This window comes from Lissotriton helveticus, chromosome 7 (assembly GCF_964261635.1).
Source record: "Lissotriton helveticus chromosome 7, aLisHel1.1, whole genome shotgun sequence".
Lineage (NCBI taxonomy): Eukaryota > Metazoa > Chordata > Amphibia > Caudata > Salamandridae > Lissotriton > Lissotriton helveticus.
In genome coordinates, this window is record NC_136068.1 from 856417228 (window position 1) to 856437417 (window position 20190).

A 20190-nucleotide genomic window follows, 5' to 3' on the forward strand; every position below is an offset into this window, starting at 1 on the left:
ACGTGCAGCAACAGCTACAGATGCAACAGGGGTTAAATGAATTTAATATTCAGCGACAATTACAACAACAGCAACAACAACAGGTGAATAATCGACAGGACCAGTTGCCACAACCACCTTTTCCGAATTGTGGGGGAGTTCAAAAATATAATCCAAACGTGGGATTTCAGGGATGTGAACAGGTAATAAAACCACAAAAACAGCAAAAGCAGCAAAGGGTTCAAATGCAAAATGCTTCACAACAATTTTTATTAACAGAAAGCCAAGACAGTGATTCTGATGATTATTGCTGACGGTGCCCGAGAGAGGAGGAAGAGTGTGTTGTTGGAGCCACTCTTGAGGTTGACCAGTCTGGTCCTTATGTAAACGGGAAAGTTAATGATGTAGACATCACTTTTCTAGTGGACACTGGTGCTACCCGTTCTACTGTTAGATCAGTGGAAATTGAAAACCTACCTCTCTCTGGGGATACCATCCAAGTTGTGGGAGTAAGTAATCAGCAAATTAAAACAGACTTAACTGATCCAGTACCAGTCGAAATTGGAAATTACAGAGACAAACACAGATTTGTGGTTTGTAATAGTAGTCCAGTAAATCTATTAGGTAGAGACATACTATGTAAAATGAATTGCAGAATATATTGTTCTCCTGAAGGAGTTGAATTACAAACAATGGAGGAAGATGGTTTGTACAGAATGACAATGATGATGATGGAAGCAGAAGAAACAAAATTGTTTCCTGCATTTGAAGAAAAAGATTTACCTGAAGAGCTAAAAGAAACAGTGAAATCTGAAATATGGGATTTTACTGGGAATGAGATGGGTCTGATGAAAAACGTAGATCCTGTTAAAATTGCATTGAAGCAGGGAATAGAATTTCCAAACACTCCACAATATAAAATGAAAACAGAGACAATTGAAGGTATTACACCTGTAATTGAAAAATTAATCAAGCAAGGTGTATTGGAAGAAATGAAGAGTAGCTCTTGTAATTCACCAATTATGGGAGTTAAAAAGGCTAACGGAACATTTAGGATCGTACAAGATTTGAGAAAGGTTAATCAAATTGTTATTCCATGTTGTCCTGTGGTTCCAAATCCAGCAGTGATTCTATTTCAGATTCCATATGATGCTGAATGGTACACAGTCATTGACCTTTGCAATGCATTCTTTACTGTTCCTCTACACCCAGACAGTTATGAAATCTTTGCTTTCAGATTCCAAGGTAAGACCCTTGGATGGACAAGAATCCCTCAGGGCTATACAGAAAGTCCTTCAATCTTTAACGAACTGTTAAAAAGATCATTAGAAGATTTAGACTTACCAGGTAGGTCTACGCTGGTGCAGTATATTGATGATTTGTTAATAGCTGCTAAGACAAGAGAAAATTGTGTAACAGACACAATAATTCTGTTAAATCGCCTTGCAGAAGAAGGACATAAGGTGTCTCCAGCAAAACTACAGTTTTGCAAACAAGAAGTGAAATATCTTGGTCACAGAATTGCAAAGGGAAAAAGACAAGTAATAATAGAGAGAATAAAAATGATTCAAGCAATGTTACCGCCAAGAACACAAAGACAGGTCAGAATGTTCCTGGGAATGGTAGGTTACTGTCGACAATGGATAAGTGGATTTTCAGTAATTGCGAAACCACTACAAAGACTGACCAAATCAGATGTAAAAGATCCAATTATTCTCAATGATGTTGAGATGGAATCTTTTGAAAACCTGAAAAAGAGCTTATGCCAAGCTCCTGCTTTGGGTATGCCAAATTATGAGAAAGATTTTGAACTGTATTGCAGTGAGAGAGAAGGATGTGCATTATCTGTGTTAATTCAGAGACATGGAAACCTAAAGAAACCTATTGCATATTTCTCTGCAGTTCTTGATCCAATTGCAAAAGCATTACCAGGTTGTTTAAAAGCAGTTGCAGCTACAAGTATCAGTCTTGAACAAAGTGAAGGAATCATTATGGGATTTCCTGTCAAAGTTTTTGTGCCTCATTCAGTTGAAATATTACTGACAAGAGGTAAGACTCAACATTTAACAAGTAGCAGATTGACAAAGTATGAGAAAATCATACTAGGAGCAGATAATGTTTCGATTTCAAGATGTTTGAATCTGAATCCTTCTACATTACTGCCTGATTCAGAAATCGTTAATGACATTGAGACAGAACATGAATGTTTAGATGTCATGGAATTCTGCACAAAACCAAGAAAAGACATCAAAGACAGACCTTTGCCTGAATCGGATTTTGTCTACTTTGTAGATGGCTCATGCTTAAGATCCGAAGGTGGTGTCTTGAAAGCTTCATACTCAGTTTGTACAGTCGAAAACATTAAAGAAGCATCATGTCTTGAAGGAGTTCGTTCAGCTCAAGTAGCTGAATTGATTGCTTTAATTCGTGCATGTGAAGTATCAAAGGATATAAGAGTTACCATCATTACTGATAGTCAGTATGGGTACGGAGTTGTGCATGATTATGGACAACTCTGGTCACAGAGAGGATACATGACATCAACAGGGTCACCAATTAAAAATGCAGTTTTCATTAGAAGATTAATTGAAGCAATACAATTGCCAAAAGAAATTGCCATAGTCAAGTGTGCAGCGCACACTAGAGGAACTGATTATATTTCCAAAGGAAATGCCTTCGCAGACGAAACAGCAAAGTACTGCGCAAGGAAAAATTATTCTTACAATCGGAATAGAAGTACAGAAACTGATTCAAATTCATTAATGCTAACAACTATTGTAGAAACATGGAATGAGATTAGAGATTTACAAAACGAAGCAGATGATGAAGAAAAAGACCAGTGGTTAAGATCAGATTGTAGACAACGTGATGAAGATGGAGTGTGGGTTTACAAAGATGGGAGAGTAGTTTTACCAAATTGCATGATTTCTGACATGACCAGATTATATCATGGTCCTGCACATTTAGGAAGAGATTCTATGGTCAGACTGTTTAAAGAAACATGGTTCAATACCAAATTTAGAACCATTGCAGAATCTTTTTGTCAAAGGTGTTTATCATGCCAACAAATGAATCCTAACAGAAAATCAGTGGTGGGGACAGGAATAATTGGTCGAGAAGGTGGTCCCTTCACCAGGTTACAAATAGATTTCATTGAAATGCCCTTACACAACTGTTTGAAATATGTACTTGTAATTGTATGCTTGTTCTCAAGGTGGGTAGAGGCTTTTCCTACACGACATTGTGATTCAATTACAGTAGCAAAACTAATGCTCAGAGAAATCATCCCAAGGTACGGTTTTCCAGTCACTATTGAGAGTGATGGAGGAAGTCATTTTGATAACAAACTGTTGAAATTAATTTGCGAAGCTATGAGTATTGAGCAGAAAATACACTGTGCATACAGACCAGAGGCATCAGGTGTAGTTGAACAAATAAATGGAACTATCAAAAACAGAATTGGGAAAATGTGTCTAGAGACAGGAGTTAAGTGGACTGATGCTCTTCCACTTGTTTTGATGTCAATAAGAAGTACACCAGATAAAAAGACAGGTTTGAGTCCTCATGAAATTTTGATGGGAAGAGTTATGAGGCAAGCTTTTGTACCTGTAGGTAAACTGTTGAGCATAAATGACAGTGCAATTTTGGATTACTGTAAAAGGTTATCTGATATGGTAACTTCTGTGTCTAATCAGGTGGGAACTGAAGCACAATCAAATGACAAAGTTTTGACACATGATCTGAGACCTGGAGACTGGGTCAGAACGAAAGTACATCGGAGGAGGAATTGTCTATCTCCTAGATGGCAGAAACCTAGGCAGGTAATCTTGATCACTACTAATGCTGTAAAGTGCAGAGGATTGAAGCGCTGGATTCATCCAAGTCATACTATTCCAATACCAACTCCTGAGAGTTCTGATGTTGAAAGTGATACCACAGATGACTCTGATTCTGAAGCAGAAGACAGAACAGAAGGTGAAGTAATTCCAGATTCTGAAGATCGACAAGAAAGTCGACATCTGGAAACTGTGCCAGTGAATGGAAATCTGACAAGAAAAGACTTAGAAATAATTGAAATAGATTCTGAAGGTGAAGAGAATCTGTTAAAAGGAAAGATAACTGAGGATTCGGTTGTCTATGTTGAAGACAGAGAAGCTGAACCAAAAGAAGTTTCAGACCAGGAGAGTATCGAAAGGCAGAGAACAAGCTCTGAAGTAAGGAACAAAAATCCGAAATCTGGGAAGCTAGAGGTAATTGAGGAAGAGGAAGAGGACGAATTACCGAGTACCAGTGATGGAAGACAAAGTGAAGTTCCTGAAGGAGTGAAATTGCCGTATAGAGAAGTTCCTGAGTCAATTGAAATTTCAGACTACGAAACTGAGGAAAGTGACGTGGAAGGTGGAAGTGAAAGCAGAAAGAAAAGGACTTGGAAATCTGAATCGAATAATTCTGAACCAAAGAAAAAGTACGTGAGAAAAGCAGACTACTGGCCTGGTGGAAGATTGAGAGTCAGATTGATTAAAAAGCCAATAGAACAAGTTGAAGAAATCAGTAGTCAAAAGAGTCCTGGAAAAGAGGTTGGAGTTGGAAGGAAAATAGAAGTGATATCAAGAAAAGGGAAGAGAATAATTAGACCAAACCAGAAATACAAATCTCCTGAGTGGACTTACTTAGTAATTCCACCTGTTATAGACATATATGATAGTAGTGAAGAAGAAAACGAAATCCAAGAAATTAGTGACAATGATTGAAGTACAAATTTATTAAATTGGCATAAGGCTGAAGAAATCCTGTTAGTTGACACAAGGTCGAAGAAAAACTGTCTAGTAGAAGAAAAACTTATGTATGACATAAGGTCGAAGAAATCTTGTTTAGGGTTATAAAAAGAAAAATATTTTAAAAGGGGGGTGTATATAAATTTTAAAATTTATTTTTATTTTTTTAATTTTATTTTTGAGGCTAAAACTAACCTAAAAATGCCTTACATTAAGGAGAGCACTTCAAAATGCTCTGTTTTTAAAAGATGCTGTAAGATGACTCTGGTGTGTCTGCTCATTTTAGTTCTGCTCTGGTTGGTACTAGCTGTGATTATACCTTTAGAAATGAATAGAGAATTACACAAAGTTAACATAACAAGCAAAGCTCTGGTTAGCCAAACTAAACATAGTGCATCTGCAAAAGTAATTGATCATCAGCCTAACATTCATCAAGATAAATCAATAGGTGATTTTTCAAGCAATACATTCACAAAGCTTTTGAGTGAATATGTAAAGGTAATGGATGCAAAGGATTGTTATGTGTGCGTTAAGTTGCCCGCTTCTGTTTCTGAGGGAGTAACATATAATATGCTTCCTCTCACTTATGCTGTTACATGTAGTGTATTAACTAGTTTATTTTATCAAACTGGTCGTTTAGAATATTACTATTCAAATTATGATGAGATTTTTGCTAATGTCAAGATTGATAATGCTTTAAATAAGCATAAGAAAGCTAAACAATTAAGAGAATATTTCCTTGTTACTAACGAACTCACTTATGAGTATGCTTACAAGAATAATCTAACATGTAAATTAAGTGCTGAAGGAAAGAAATTTCTGAATATGGTTGAGGAGAGAAGAGCAATTTATAAGAGAAATGAATTAGTCAAGCAGACTAAGTCATCATTCTGGCAAAAAGAGGATGAGAAACTAAATGGCAAAATGCTTGAAAATATTGCAATTCACATAGACAAACCTGTTAGTGGAAAGCTTTGCATTAGAAGAGATAACACACTTTTTGATAATTATTTTGTAGGTGCAAGCAACTGTGAAGATACTTATCAGATTTTGGGAGGTTGGGGATTTAAAGGTGGAAAAGATCCTATCTTTCCTGGAATTTATTTTATTTGTGGTGACAAAGCCTACTACAACCTTCCAGACCATTGGTATGGAACTTGTTATGTGGGAATTGTTTTTCCTAAAGTGTTTCATGTTGACAGAGATTCAGAAGGATTATTTAAAATCCATAATTATGTAAATAGAGCTAAAAGAGAAACTTTTACTGAAGTTCTGGGAGATATTTTTCAAGCTGTAATACCTTTTGTTGGTATAACCCTAAATGCAGGGAGAATCAGAAAATTGTCCACTATAGTTGATAGATTATCAACTGACACTGCTGATGGATTTCAATTAGTGAATGTTGAAGTTATTGCAATTAGATCCATGGTAATTCAAGACCGTCTTGCTTTAGACATACTCCTAGCAAAGGAGGGAGGAGTCTGTGGCATTTTACATGTCCAACATTGCTGTACATATATACCGGATGAAAGTAAAAATATTGAAATGTATATTAAGAATATTACACAAATGCATTCTGAAATAATTCCTTTAGAAGAAGAAGATTTTACTGGGAAACTTTCAAATAGGTTTCAAGCAATTAAAAACTGGTTTCATAATATCGGAAGTTCAATTCTTGGCAAGATTCTGGCACCTTTGATTATAATTATATTCATTTTTATTTTGACTAAAGTAGGTTGTCTGTTGCATAAAAGAAAGAAGCATTTGAGAGAAAAGAAGAGAATTTATAAACTCAGAAAAGAAGAGGAAAGGGAGATTGAGTTGCAGGAGTTACATAGAGAGCGTCATGTTAATTGCAAGGATTATGCTGAAACAGACTTTTAGGTTTACTAATACAATGAATTTGAATCGATTTCTTATAAATTAAATTTACCAAAATTTTGAGTGCTGGTGTGGTGATTTGTTAATCACCAGATGAGGGAGTTGATGGAGCGAGATAGAAAACAAAATTTTGTTTAAACTCGCAAAGTCACATTTCCATAACATGAATAAAATTATTAATGATTTGTGATATGTCGTGCTAATACAACCTAGATTAAACTTTACACGTGGGGGGACTAACTTGTGTGCTCATAAACGTGCATAAATGTTGCATCTTTTTGTTCGTGCAAAATAATAAAATAATTTATTGTTTTCGTTTTTGTCATTACTAACTGCTGCATATTTAAAATAAGCATGTGCTTGTTTTGCTTTTCCTTGTCTGTGTGATGTCATTTCTACTATTCTAGGTGCATATGGGTCTCATAGAAAAACGGAGACTGGTAAATATAAACGCTGCTTTATTTGTTTGCAATGGCTAGGTAACATTTTGATTAATCGGGTGGGTTAATTAATTAGTAAACCATGGGGTGGATACAGAAAATACTTTATTTCTTACATTAATACTTTTCTTGTGTTTGTTTTATACTAGAAATCATAAGTTGCCTGCTTTTGAGGCCTAGCTATTTGAGCCGCAAAATAAAAGCTGATCTGAATTTCTGCAGAAAGTCACGAGACGCCCATTCTGAATTAAAACGTTTATTGAAGCTGCATTCACAAAGCAAAAACTGATGAGCTGACATCATTCTGTCGGACATGGCCAAGGTCGAAAGTGAACTTTTTGTCAGTCCTTAACTTGGCATCCGCGGAAGTTGCACTGTAAGACTATGGAAGCTGCGAGGATGACTTAAAACAAAGTTGCAATCGCAGGAAGCCTCTGGCTTCACGTGGAAGAGACAATGGTCTTTGTAAGACATGATTTTGTGGAACTTTTTAAGAATCGGGTGACATGTCACTTGTCACTCTCAGCCAATGGGACGTCGAGTATTTCTGAAAATTTTCCTTCGCTAGTTTAGTTAGCGTAGAAAGGTATAAAAAGTCATGCCCTTAGGGTTGGGCTGGCTGCTGCTTTCTGACTTTCCGATGAGGGTGATGTGCTGCTGGACTTTGCGTGGAGCACGTAAGAATCCTCAAAGAACTTTACTTTAATTTCTGTCTATTTAGCTCAGTTAGGGAAATAGGTTTTAGAAATGCTAAACTTTATATAATTTCTTTAAACTGATTCAATTGCTTAAACTGTATTTTTCTTAATTCTTACTATCATGCTTGCTTTATTGCTAATAAATTTCATTTATAAAACTTACAACTTATATACCATAATTTAGAAAATAAAATCTTACTTTTGACAAACAAGCTGGTCTTGGTTATTTAGAAGTATAGGTTACCTTTAGCTAGATCACGTCGCCTATGGTGGTCGTTTAAATGGTTGGGTTTTATTCTAATGACAATATTCTTTCTGCAAATGTATAAATATGTATATAGTGTGTAGATAATGTGTATATAGATTTATTCTGACCACCTGATTCAGTAGGCCCAAAAATATATCAGGTTCATAAATGGGTCCATGTATAGTTTAGAATTTTGTTTATAGGTTATGAAATTGGGTAGCGTAGTTTATGATATATTTTCTATAGCCCGCTGGATCAACTGCTATGAGGAATTTTAGAAGTGGATGGGTTTCATAGTTTTAATGTAAGTTCATCTCAGGGATCTGAGAGATTACAGTTATACATATTGAAATACTTCTTGATTCATGCAGTATGCACTTTTTTGCTTTCTTTGCACATATTTTTGCACAGTTCTTTATGCACTTTAATTCAATTGCTGCTCTGCAAAAAACTTTTTTGCACATATATTAGCAGACATACATATACTTAATTTTCTTTTTTTTAAAACGAGTGTTGTTATTTATCAGATATGATTTTGAGATAATAGACGAATGTTACCCAGTGATGGTGTATACGTATTCAAACAGAAATATTTTGTCAAAATCTGATGCCAAAATAATTGTTCTAATGAGCACATAATATAGAGGATGTCAAATTGTAAATGTGTTTCCTTGATGTTGCAAGATATAATTATTAGAACATACCTAATTCCGGGATTAATCCTGTGATATGTAAAAACACACCGTTACAATAATGGCTATGTTTGTCTTCTCTCTCTTTGACCATGTGATAATTGATGTCATGGTTAGAGGTGGGGTTCACTTTAAGCATATAAAAAATACGATTGACTTTATTGACGTTGTAGTGTGAACAAGGGCGACTTGGCCCGAAACGCGTATCTGTTTGCTGTGATAACGCAATAAAATAACATCTTGCTGTACCTGGTGGTCCGTCTCCTTCGTGGCCGGTTTAGGGTGCATGCTTGCCTGCTGCAGAACGCTGAGAAGCTATGAGGAGCTGATTTGCATGTATATATATATATGAATGCGGAGTGCGGCCTCAAATCTGGGCGCTTTTTTTGTGAAATACAATCACGGCGGTTCCGGCCGTGGAGGCGACGCACCACCTGAGGAACGAGCAAAGGACCACCGGAGGGGTACTGTGCCTCTCTGCCTGGGCGCTGATGGTGTTTTAAATTCAAGCATGCAGAATCTTATCTGGGGCCCACTGGAGGGCTGTAAAACTTTATCCCGAAAATGAACTGATGAAAACAAACGCAATGGAGCGTGTTAAATGCATAAATGAACCACACTCCCCATAATGCACCGTTCAATATTGACTCGACTGTGAGGGCACACCGGAGGCCAATTAAAGTAATCAAGTGCGCTTAAAAGGGGGGTGCGGTGGCAGATAAATGTTTTCAAACGTTGGCCTCTGATGAGAGTCACGAAGGACTTGAAACGCGTAAGGCCGAGGGATTTACCTAACGAGATGGGAAGCTGCATGTTTTAATAAAAAATGGTTTGTAACCTACCTGAATGCGGAGTGCGGCCTCAAATCTGGGCGCTTTTTTTGTGAAATATATATATATATATATATATATATATATATATATATATATATATATATATATATATATATATGAAGTGCAATCATCTCAAGGTAAGAATCCGTAGGAAACATACGAAGCAAACCCAATAGATGGTGCAATATTTTTATTTAATGCCCACCGCCGCCATAACGCGTTTCAGCCCTCGTGGGGCCTTGATCACATGACACAGTTGAGGGGGCGAATTAAACATTTAAAGTGCAAATGTGTGATGTATTTCCTGTGCATCAGCTGTGTTGTTCAATTATAGACATGAAAAAAATACTACATCACTACCTTGTAATATTCCATTGGTAGAGGGTCACCAAAAAATGTAAATACATTCACTCAGTGCAAATTAGAGCATACATAATAAAATATCATGACAATAGCAGCAAAATTGAATAAATATATAAATATATAAATGAATAAATAACAAATACAATACTGTTCAGCTCTAAAAAATGACATCGGTTGGTAAAACCATACTCATATTGATGAAAAAATGCAGCTTAAAAAAAAGTTTAAAACAATGTGAAACTTTTTATCTCATGAAGATAGCAGCATTATTCAAAATTCATATAAGTCTAAAATGGCAGCTAGGATGTACCCATGCGAATTAAGATGTTTTATGAAAGAATAGAGCCCAAGTGAGCAATTGTCAATCCATGTCAATAATATTAAATCAGTGGAAAAAATGCGCAAAATCCTGTCACACTAACAAGTGCAAACCATGTGCAAAATTATAAAGGTGAAAAATCCTAAAATTAAATTCTCAAATTGAAATGTTAAAAACAAACTACTCGGATAGGTAGGCAGAGGTATACGTGTACAATCATATCATGAATGATTAATTAAATATAAGTGAAAAAATCTCTATATATATATATATATATCAAACACACTTCTGGTTCACATTCATTACTCGTCGAGCGAAATAACCAGAGTCGGTGCCCCAATATGGTAAACGGTGCTTCAGGTTTTAATTAGCAAGGAAAAACCCAACGCGTTTCGAGATCAGTCGATCTCTTGCTCACGGGTGGAGCTTACGTGTACCTTCATTCACTTAAAGTAACATTACCGTGTTTCAACACTCACACGTGATCAATAGACATAAACAAGTTCTTTAACTGAAGCATTGTCTAAACGATATTAGATTCATTTCACACTTAGTTTAAGCATTAAACTCATGCTTTTCCCACAGGAATGATACTATGTACATTAAAGTTCACAAAGCAATACATTGTATATGGTGTTTTGAGGAACACAGCATACCGTTAGGAGAATTAATCCGAGCCAAACGGAACTGTAGTTCTGTTGAGAGCTTTTCCAAAGAAAAAAAGATAATGGCAGATAATTTTCTTGAGAGGGGCTACAGTCACAAGGTTATCCAGCAGGCTGTAGAGCGAGTAGATATGATGGACAGAAATGATATCTTGTCCCCCAAACAACGTGAAAAAGACAACAGAATACGATTCATTACCAATTATAATCCTTTGTCTTGGAGGCTACGGAAAGGGTTGGGCAAGTACTGGGATACACTAAGATTAGATGAAGACCTAAGGGAATGTATTCATGATACACCATCATTGACCTTTAAGAAAACTAAATCCTTAAAAGACGTACTTAGCTCCACAATGATAAAAGAAAACCAAAAGTCTAATACTGTACAAGGATTTTTTCCTTGTCGCAGGTGCAAAGCTTGCAGATACAGCAACAACTGCAAAATATTACGATTGTCAAAAGATCGTTGTGCCCACAAGATAACCAAGCATCTCAGTTGTAATACTGAATATGTTATCAACGCATTAGAATGCCTGTGTAATAAATTTTACATAGGCTGCACTACTAAACAAGCCAAATTAAGAATTTTGGAACACCAGAGGGCAATCAGGAATGTAAATCAACAATACCCTGTAGCAAGGCACTTTGCTGAATTTCACAACAAAAACCCCAATTTTATGAAATTGTATGTACTGGACAGTGTAGAAAACAGGGAAAGAGGAGGGAACAGGTGGTTAGAACTAAGGAAGTTGGAATCGAAATACATTATAATGTACAACACGATGCAGCCCGTGGGACACAATCTGGGGGAAGAATTAGCAATTCACCTCCAGAATTAAAATGTGTTACGTATGATGTGTCGAGTAGCTGCTGCTTACCTTGTAACTGAATTCTAGTATTCTAAAAATGTTTTTAATTGGAAACACGGATCTGACACAGATCGATTTGATAAAATAGCAATGTCTTCTTTTTTCAGGAATGGGATACAAAAGTGATTACCCACTGAGGTGAAAATTGGATGTTATCATATGGCTACATTGTATCATGTGGCATGCCCACTTGGGCAAGACTCCATAATTATGGACAATTGCAATATTACGCGAGTATGATGCAATACTCAGGAACCGATGCCCACTTGGGCCCTTTGGACTTTGTTGCCTTTTGAATTTGCCCAAATGGGCACAATTGACATTGGTTACTCTGTAACAGTTCGTCATTTTGAGTTCCTCAAAACGCCATATACAATGTATTGCTTTGTGAACTTTAATGTACATAGTATCATTCCTGTGGGAAAAGCATGAGTTTAATGCCTAAACTAAGTGTGAAATGAATATAATATCGTTTAGACAATGCTTCAGTTAAAGAACTTGTTTATGTCTATTGATCACGTGTGAGTGTTGAAACACGGTAATGTTACTTTAAGTGAATGAAGTACACGTAAGCTCCACCCGTGAGCAAGAGATCGGCTGATCTCGAAACGCGTTTGGATCTTTCCTTGCTAATTAAAACCTGAAGCACCGTTTACCATATTGGGGCCCCGACTCTGGTTATTTTGCTCGATGAGTAATGAATGTGAACCAGGAGTGTGTTTGATAATAGGGGTTGGCGAACCGCGTCGGGAGCCCGCCGTCCAAGAGGCAGAAGCACGCCATCTCTCTGTGTGCTTAAATATATATATAACGAAGCAGGGGGAGGGGGTGATGTTAGTGAACTGCGGTGAAACTTCCCGCACTGGCATAATTTAAAAACGGACAGAATGTGCGATGAAAGCGACCGCCAAAAGGCGGCTTTGGACATTTTTAAAAAAAGAACATCCACTACGCGAGTCACACCCGACCCAGGTGGTGAAGGGGGAAAAACTAACAGTACCCTGGTGACATTATTTAACAAGTTGGAGAGGTGCAGTGAAAGGGAGATTCGAAAATGGTGGGAGGCCACCTCGCTGCAAAACTATATGGACGTGGATAGAGTTCCAAGGGGGCTCAGAATATACACTGTCCCAGCATATGAAAGCCCGGATCCTATGCTACTGGAGCAATGGGCGGAGCTAACAGCAGCGTCATGCAAAGCAATGTTGGACCTTTTAGTAAAGTTTGCTTGGAGTGACCGGGCGAAAGCCCTAGAGGAGATCGCCTCCCTGGAAAAGGAGCTTTTGAAGGAGAAAGATTCAACCAAAGTGCAACAGTTGAGAGATGAGATGAAGAAGAGATTGACTAAATACGAGCTAAAAATCAGGTCCAGGAAACAGGAGAAGTTCGAACGCGATGAGCGTGATTATGCCCTGGGTAGGGTATTGACATTCTCCAAGAAGTTTGATGGTCCTAGAGCAGCACTTAAAAAGAAACAAATGGCAGGGCCAGTGGTCGAACCGGCAACATCTGAATCCAGTGTTACGGATGAGGAACCATCTGGGGATGAACGATCCTCAAATAAGAATGAAACACGGAAGAGTCCTTTTCATTCGGAGTTCGACCTTATTCGAACAACTTGGCTCATGGGAGGGAAAACGAAACCCCTGGAAGACGACGGAAAACCCGAAGAGGGGGTTGGCAGAGGAAGAGGAAGAGGCAGAGGCAAGGGATTGAGTTACAATACCCGGAAAAAGAGCAACAGGTGGTAGATTCGGGTGAAAATCTGACTATCATCAATTTAACAGACCAGAATTTAACAGAAGCTGAAGAGAAGACCTTGCAACTGGGCCTCACCTTCTGCCCTAGGGACAAGTTGGAATTTACTCAAACGAGGATTGATCTCTTTAAACTTACGAGGAAAATGAAGCTACACAAATTCCATAAAATGAAACCTAGTACTATGGACTCTCGTAAAACAAGGAAAAAGGTATCTACGCAACCCACTGATGTGTTGACAGTGAAGGATTTAAATGCTGTTCAGACGTTGAAAGAACTGAGGGCTGAACAAACACAAACACAGGGGAATTCTGATGTCATCCAACAAGAATCACCACTAACAAATTTTCGTGCGCCTTCACAATTCAACCCCCAGATGCCTTATGATGCGATAGACACTTTCTCAGAGGCTGTCATACAGGACTTGATTAAATTCAGAGCCAGCACTGACAAATATAAAGACAAAAATCAAAACTGCAAGAGCAATAAGAACTTAACTAAAGAACAAGCAGTGGCTCTTTCAAATATACAGACGAACGACAAGATCATTGTGAAACCTTCTGATAAAGGGGGGAACATTCTCCTGCTAACTAGAGACCAATATTGCCAGGAATCTCTCCGTTTCTGTCTCATTGTTTACACAGCCTTTTTGATTTATTACAGTGCCCCTGAGGAAGAACTTATAAGGGTTCGAAATGCATTGGGCTTTACAAGTTGCTGACTTGAAGGAATGTAAAAAAGCACGTATCAATGTTTAAGCTTACTTTGGCGACATCTGATATCTGAAAATGCATAATAAACATTCCAGTACCATCAGGCTGTTTCCGCAGTGATTTAATAAACTGGGATGAATTGGATTACTTTATTGGATTACAATGGAATACTACGGATTACAGAGAATAATATGGTATATTTCGGAGGAATGTCTTCCTATTGCAGCAGTGCAGCAGCAGGGGGCACAAATGGTGCCCTTGTTGGAAGGATCTTTAAGAAATGCTGTGAAAAGGGACGGTCACGGCGCTGTTCATGCACGCATTCATTTGCAGTTACAGCCATAATTGAATTATTTATAAAAAAAGGGAAGGTGTGCACTTACAAAATAGTACTCTCTTGCGATAGACACTTTCTCAGAGGCTGTCATACAGGACTTGATTAAATTCAGAGCCAGCACTGACAAATATAAAGACAAAAATCAAAACTGCAAGAGCAATAAGAACTTAACTAAAGAACAAGCAGTGGCTCTTTCAAATATACAGACGAACGACAAGATCATTGTGAAACCTTCTGATAAAGGGGGGAACATTGTCCTGCTAACTAGAGACCAATATTGCCAGGAATCTCTCCGACAATTGGAAGATTCATGCAATTATGTCGTCACCAATAAAGGAGAATACGAACATAGCAGACAAATGTATCATGACCTGTTGATCAAATGGAGAAATAAGTCAATGCTGGACATGAATGAGTTCCTGTTCCTACGTAATCCTGAACCGACAATACCAACCTTCTATCAGCTTCCGAAGGTTCATAAGGACTTGGTCAATCCTCCAGGGAGACCTATTGTCTCATCTAAGGGGGGATTGACAGAGAATTTATCAATCTATATTGACTCATTTCTAGCAAAATTTGTGGTTGAGCTGAAGTCGTATGTGAGGGACACCAAGCATTTTATTGAACAGATCGAACACACCACATGGGATCCTTCCTTTCTGCTCATTACCCTAGATATCACCAGCCTTTATACGTGCATACAGCATGACAAAGGGGTGGAGGCTGTGAAACACTTCTTAGACAAGAGACCGGCCAAATATTTTGAACATGGTCTGATGTTGATTGAAATGTTAGAGTTCTGTTTACAGAATAATATTTTTTTGTTTCAGGATACATTATATAAACAGACCTCAGGGACGGCGATGGGAACCTGCTTCGCCCCCAGCTATGCGAATCTTTTCGTGGGCTGGTGGGAGGAGCAGGTGGCCCTTGTCGGGGACAACGCAAAATGGGCAGGACGTATTGTGGTGTGGTGTCGTTATATTGACGACTTGTTCCTAGTGTGGAGGGGCTCCTCTGCTGAAGCTAGTGATTTCATTGTGGACCTCAATAATAACAATTTACATCTAAAGTTTACAACAGATATCAACAGGGAACAAGTACATTATTTGGATCTCAGGGTATTTGTCGGTGACGGGAAGCTACAGACTGCCCTTTATAGAAAATCCACGGCAGGGAATAGTATTCTTCATGCGGAGAGCAGCCATCCATCTAGCCTCATACGGAGTATACCGTATGGTGAGCTACTCAGACTAAGAAGGAACTGCTCACGTGACACCGACTTTATGTCAGCAGCAAATGAGAGCATACATAGGTTCCTTTTGAGAGGCTATGACCTGGTCCTACTCAATAGAACCTTAGAAAAAGTGGCCAGAATCCCGAGACGAGAATTATTGGATTGTGATCAGAAAAGGAAAAATGATTCTGAAACTGAGAACAAATTCAGGATGATCACCACGTACTCGGAGGGGGCTAATGCCCTTAGAGGCATGCTCTCAAGAAGCTGGCATATCTTGCGCACGGATCCAAATATTGGATGCGATGTACCTACAAGACCCCAGATCACTTTTCGCAAATCCAGATCCATAAAAGATATGGTAGTCCACATCCATCTAGCATCGACCAAAATTCCAGCACAGGGTACCCTCAAGGACATGGCAGGCTTTTTCCCATGTGGAAAATGTCGAGCATGTGAAAACAGCAAGAGGGTCCTCTCCTACCAGATCCCAGGTCTAGCCCATCCTAAGAAAATCAATAAGTTTATCACATGTACAACATCTTATGTGGTATACTGTTGGTGTGTCCCTGTGGCCTCAAATATGTGGGCAGCACGATTAACAACGTTAAGATGCGAGTGCTGGAACACCAACGGGCCATAATGAATAAAGATGCATCTTACCCCGTGGCCAGGCACTTTGCGCAGGAACATCAGAGTAACCGCCAGTTACTCCAATATTTTGGTTTAGACCATGTTTCACCCAACCCGAGAGGGGGAGATAGACTGCTATGTCTTCGTAGACTGGAGTCACGCTATATAATAGACATGCAGACTAAACAGCCGGGTGGGCTTAATATTGGGGAGGAACTTACTGTGCATCTGGGTAAATAAGGCATTGGTCCTGCTGGTTTCTGAACTCCATATACTGAAATGACTGGATCAATAGAAATACGCTGTGAACTTCTGGGAGAAGATAGATTGTAGAAATGAGTCATGGAATTGTATATGAATTTGTATATAAACAGTCTTTCTCTCTCTCTGTTTCCTCTGCTTCCTCTTCCTCTTCTTTTTCTTCTCTTCTTTTCTTTCTCTCTTTCTGTAAACTCATCATTATCTTTTCTTTTGCTGCTTTATCTCTCCTCTTTCCTTGTGTTTAATTTTTCTAATGTTGAACTCTGCACGTATCTTGCTAAATTCTGCTTAAAATTCATTCTGAGTGCATGAGTAATTTTCTCATGACTGTTGGCCAAGTGATTTATAATGGAATCGCACATGTCATTGACCTACATTAGAATCTGGTTTAACCAACTCTCCGAGATGCAATTGATGGGGAGTCTATGGTCATTTGTAATTGCGGTGGTCCATCGGTGGCCAAATTATGAGATTTGAGATTTATGATCTTGTGGGTGTCATGGGTGTATTAGGTAATATGTTGCAGTCTCACTGTCATTACATTAGTCGGTGAGGTGCCGATACACGGCATAATTATCTCTTTTTTCACCGACAGGGGATTAATTCCCATTTAATGGGTCATAATCACATTAGTGTATAAACTGGTATGGAACCCCGTGTAACTGACTTAGGACTGCACACCTTTTTGTTAGCTATCTTAGCGGCGTGGTGTTGAAATAATGAAATAATCAAAAAGCTAATTTACTTGATTGTTATGGTGTAAAATTATTAAATTGCGGCAAGTAACTGTCGGTAACATGCTGATACACAGCTAGATCGATTCTAGTTATACCGACAATGGCACAATTCAACAATGTTTGAAGTGTGTCCTACATTGTATATAACATTGAGCAATGGCCGGCCTTGTTTATCGTTTAAAAAAATGTCCATCTTTCATTTCACTGACAGGAAGTGATGTGCATATAATGTGTCAGATCGACACGGGAGTGTAAACACTGACGAAGGACTTTAGGTCTGAAACGCGTCTGTTTTGTCTGTCCGTGGCTAATTAAAAAATTCGCTGCATGAACCTCCGTGAGTGCGTTATCGTTTGTGGTAAAAGAAAAACGATTGGAGCTGCCATATATATATATATATATATATATATATATATATATATATATATATATATATATATATATATATATATATATATATATATATATATATATATATATATTCAGCAGTTATAGTTAACTCAGCTATATATATTCAGCAGTTATAGTTACCTCAGCTATCTATGTTACACACCTGCAATGCATTGCTTGTGATCTCACATATTGCATCACTCATGACATCTCAAATGATATCCCTGATGACATCATCCAGTGAGAGTCACTATTTAGTAAATGGTTTTGAGATTTTCAGAGATATACTAAGCTACTGCATAGATTACATTATTTGTCTTTCTTTACTGCTAATTAGTGATACAATGTGTGATCTGAGTCATGTGACTGTATCTGTGTGTGATTGGCCATATGAGTGGCTGTATGGGTGTGGTGTGTGTTGCTATACGGATGAATAAGTAGGTGTGTGAATAGCTATATGGGTGAATAATTGGCTCTGTTGAGAGGCTGTATGGGTGATTGATTGGCTGTGTGACTGACTGTATGCATAAGTGAATGGGTGTGTGAGCGGTTTTTTGGATATGTGAGTGGGTGTATGAGTGGTTGTGTGGGTATGTGATTGGATGTGTGGGTGGTTCTGAGAATAATGTTATCAGTGATGCCATCAGTAATGTCATTTAAGATGTCATCAGTGATGTAACTGACCATGTCATGAATGCTGTAATATGTGAGATCATAAGCATTTTCCGGAGGCATACGTTAGAGTGAGCTCAGTGCATTTCTAAGGTGCTTTTAATTCTATTTCCAAACTGTAACATCCCAGTAACATGTTTTCAGTGAATTTCTGCAAAATTTGAATATTATTTACTAACTAAAACGACCCTGTAACCTTAGTTTTGCAATGACTATTTATACATACATTCACATATATGTGTGAAAACACCAAACTCCCTCACAGGTAGGAAAGAGTGCAGCACAGCTAGGGGGTTCTAAACAGTCAGCTTTATTAATATTTTCTGTGCGTGGATGAAAGGTCCTTGAAACGCTTTGGCAGACGTGTCTCAGCTTGTGTAGCTTCCCTCAGTGCCTCGTTCCAATGGCTCTTCATTATGCCTGGGGGTCAGCTGGAATATAGATGCTGTAGAGACCACTCCCAGTGTGGTGATTACTTGCCCCTCCTCCGCTTTAAAGTGAAAAGGCACCTTGCGCATCTCAGTCCCAAACAACGGCATGCTGGTACTTGAAGTCATATCATGGGTGTCCATTAAGTAACTGGGCAATCCAAAGCACCACATGGTGCCCCAAAACATGTTGGCCGATAACCCACACACCGCCGCCGGTGTATGTATTTACATATATATATGTGTATATATATATTCACTGAAAAAACCATAGGTTTCACACCAGTTATAGTTAGGAATTAGCATTTAAAAAACCTTTGAAATTCACTGAAAAAAACATAGGTTTCACACCAGTTATAGTTAGGAATTAGCATTTTAAAAAACCTATTAAATTCACTGAAAAAACCATAGGTTTCACACCAGTTATAGTTAGCTGGAAGTTTTACTCGCATACAACCATTGAAATGCCCACGTTATAGTTAGTTGGACTCACTATAACTTGCGCGTGCAATGCACTGCTGATGATGTCACATATTACATCACTCATGACAGTTCTTTTTAGAACTACCTCCAATTTATAAAAAAATGCTATATTTTTTAAAAACTCTGTCATTCTTTTTTCTCCAGGGTACGCGCACCGGGGCGCGCACCATAAAAAAATAAAAATAAAATAATGAAGGAGTGAGCATGAGGGAAGGGGACAGAGAGAGTGATGTTAAGAGAAAGAAAGCTAGAGGGAGCAACACAGATGGACTGTGTATTACATAGTAAGACAGAGAGAAGGTATAATAGAATGTAAGTGAGAAAAAAAATTATTAAGGGAGCGAAAGAAGGGAAGAGAGAGGAAGAATACTAAAGCAGAGGTACTGGGAGAATGTGAGTGGGTGTTGAAAGTAAAGGGAAGGACAGTAAAGGATGGAGAATGAGGGGTAGTGATGGAACCGGAGTAAATGAACCACGGTGATGGAGGGTTAGAAAAGAGCAGTGACTGTAAGTAAAGAGGGTGGATAAAATTGAATAAAGGTAAGACATGGGGAGTGACAGAAAGAAAAGAGAGAGAGAGTAAAGGAAGGAGTGACTGAAAGGTAGTGAGTGAAGCAGCAAAGAATGATAAGTGAGGGAGTGTGGGTGAGTTGTAGGGAGTGAGAATGACGAAAGAGTATTGACAGAATGAGGGGACAGAGACAGCGACGATAAGAGAGACAGAATGAGGGAACGGAAATGAGGAACTGTGAGAACAGACGGACTGTGAGAAGGAGTGAC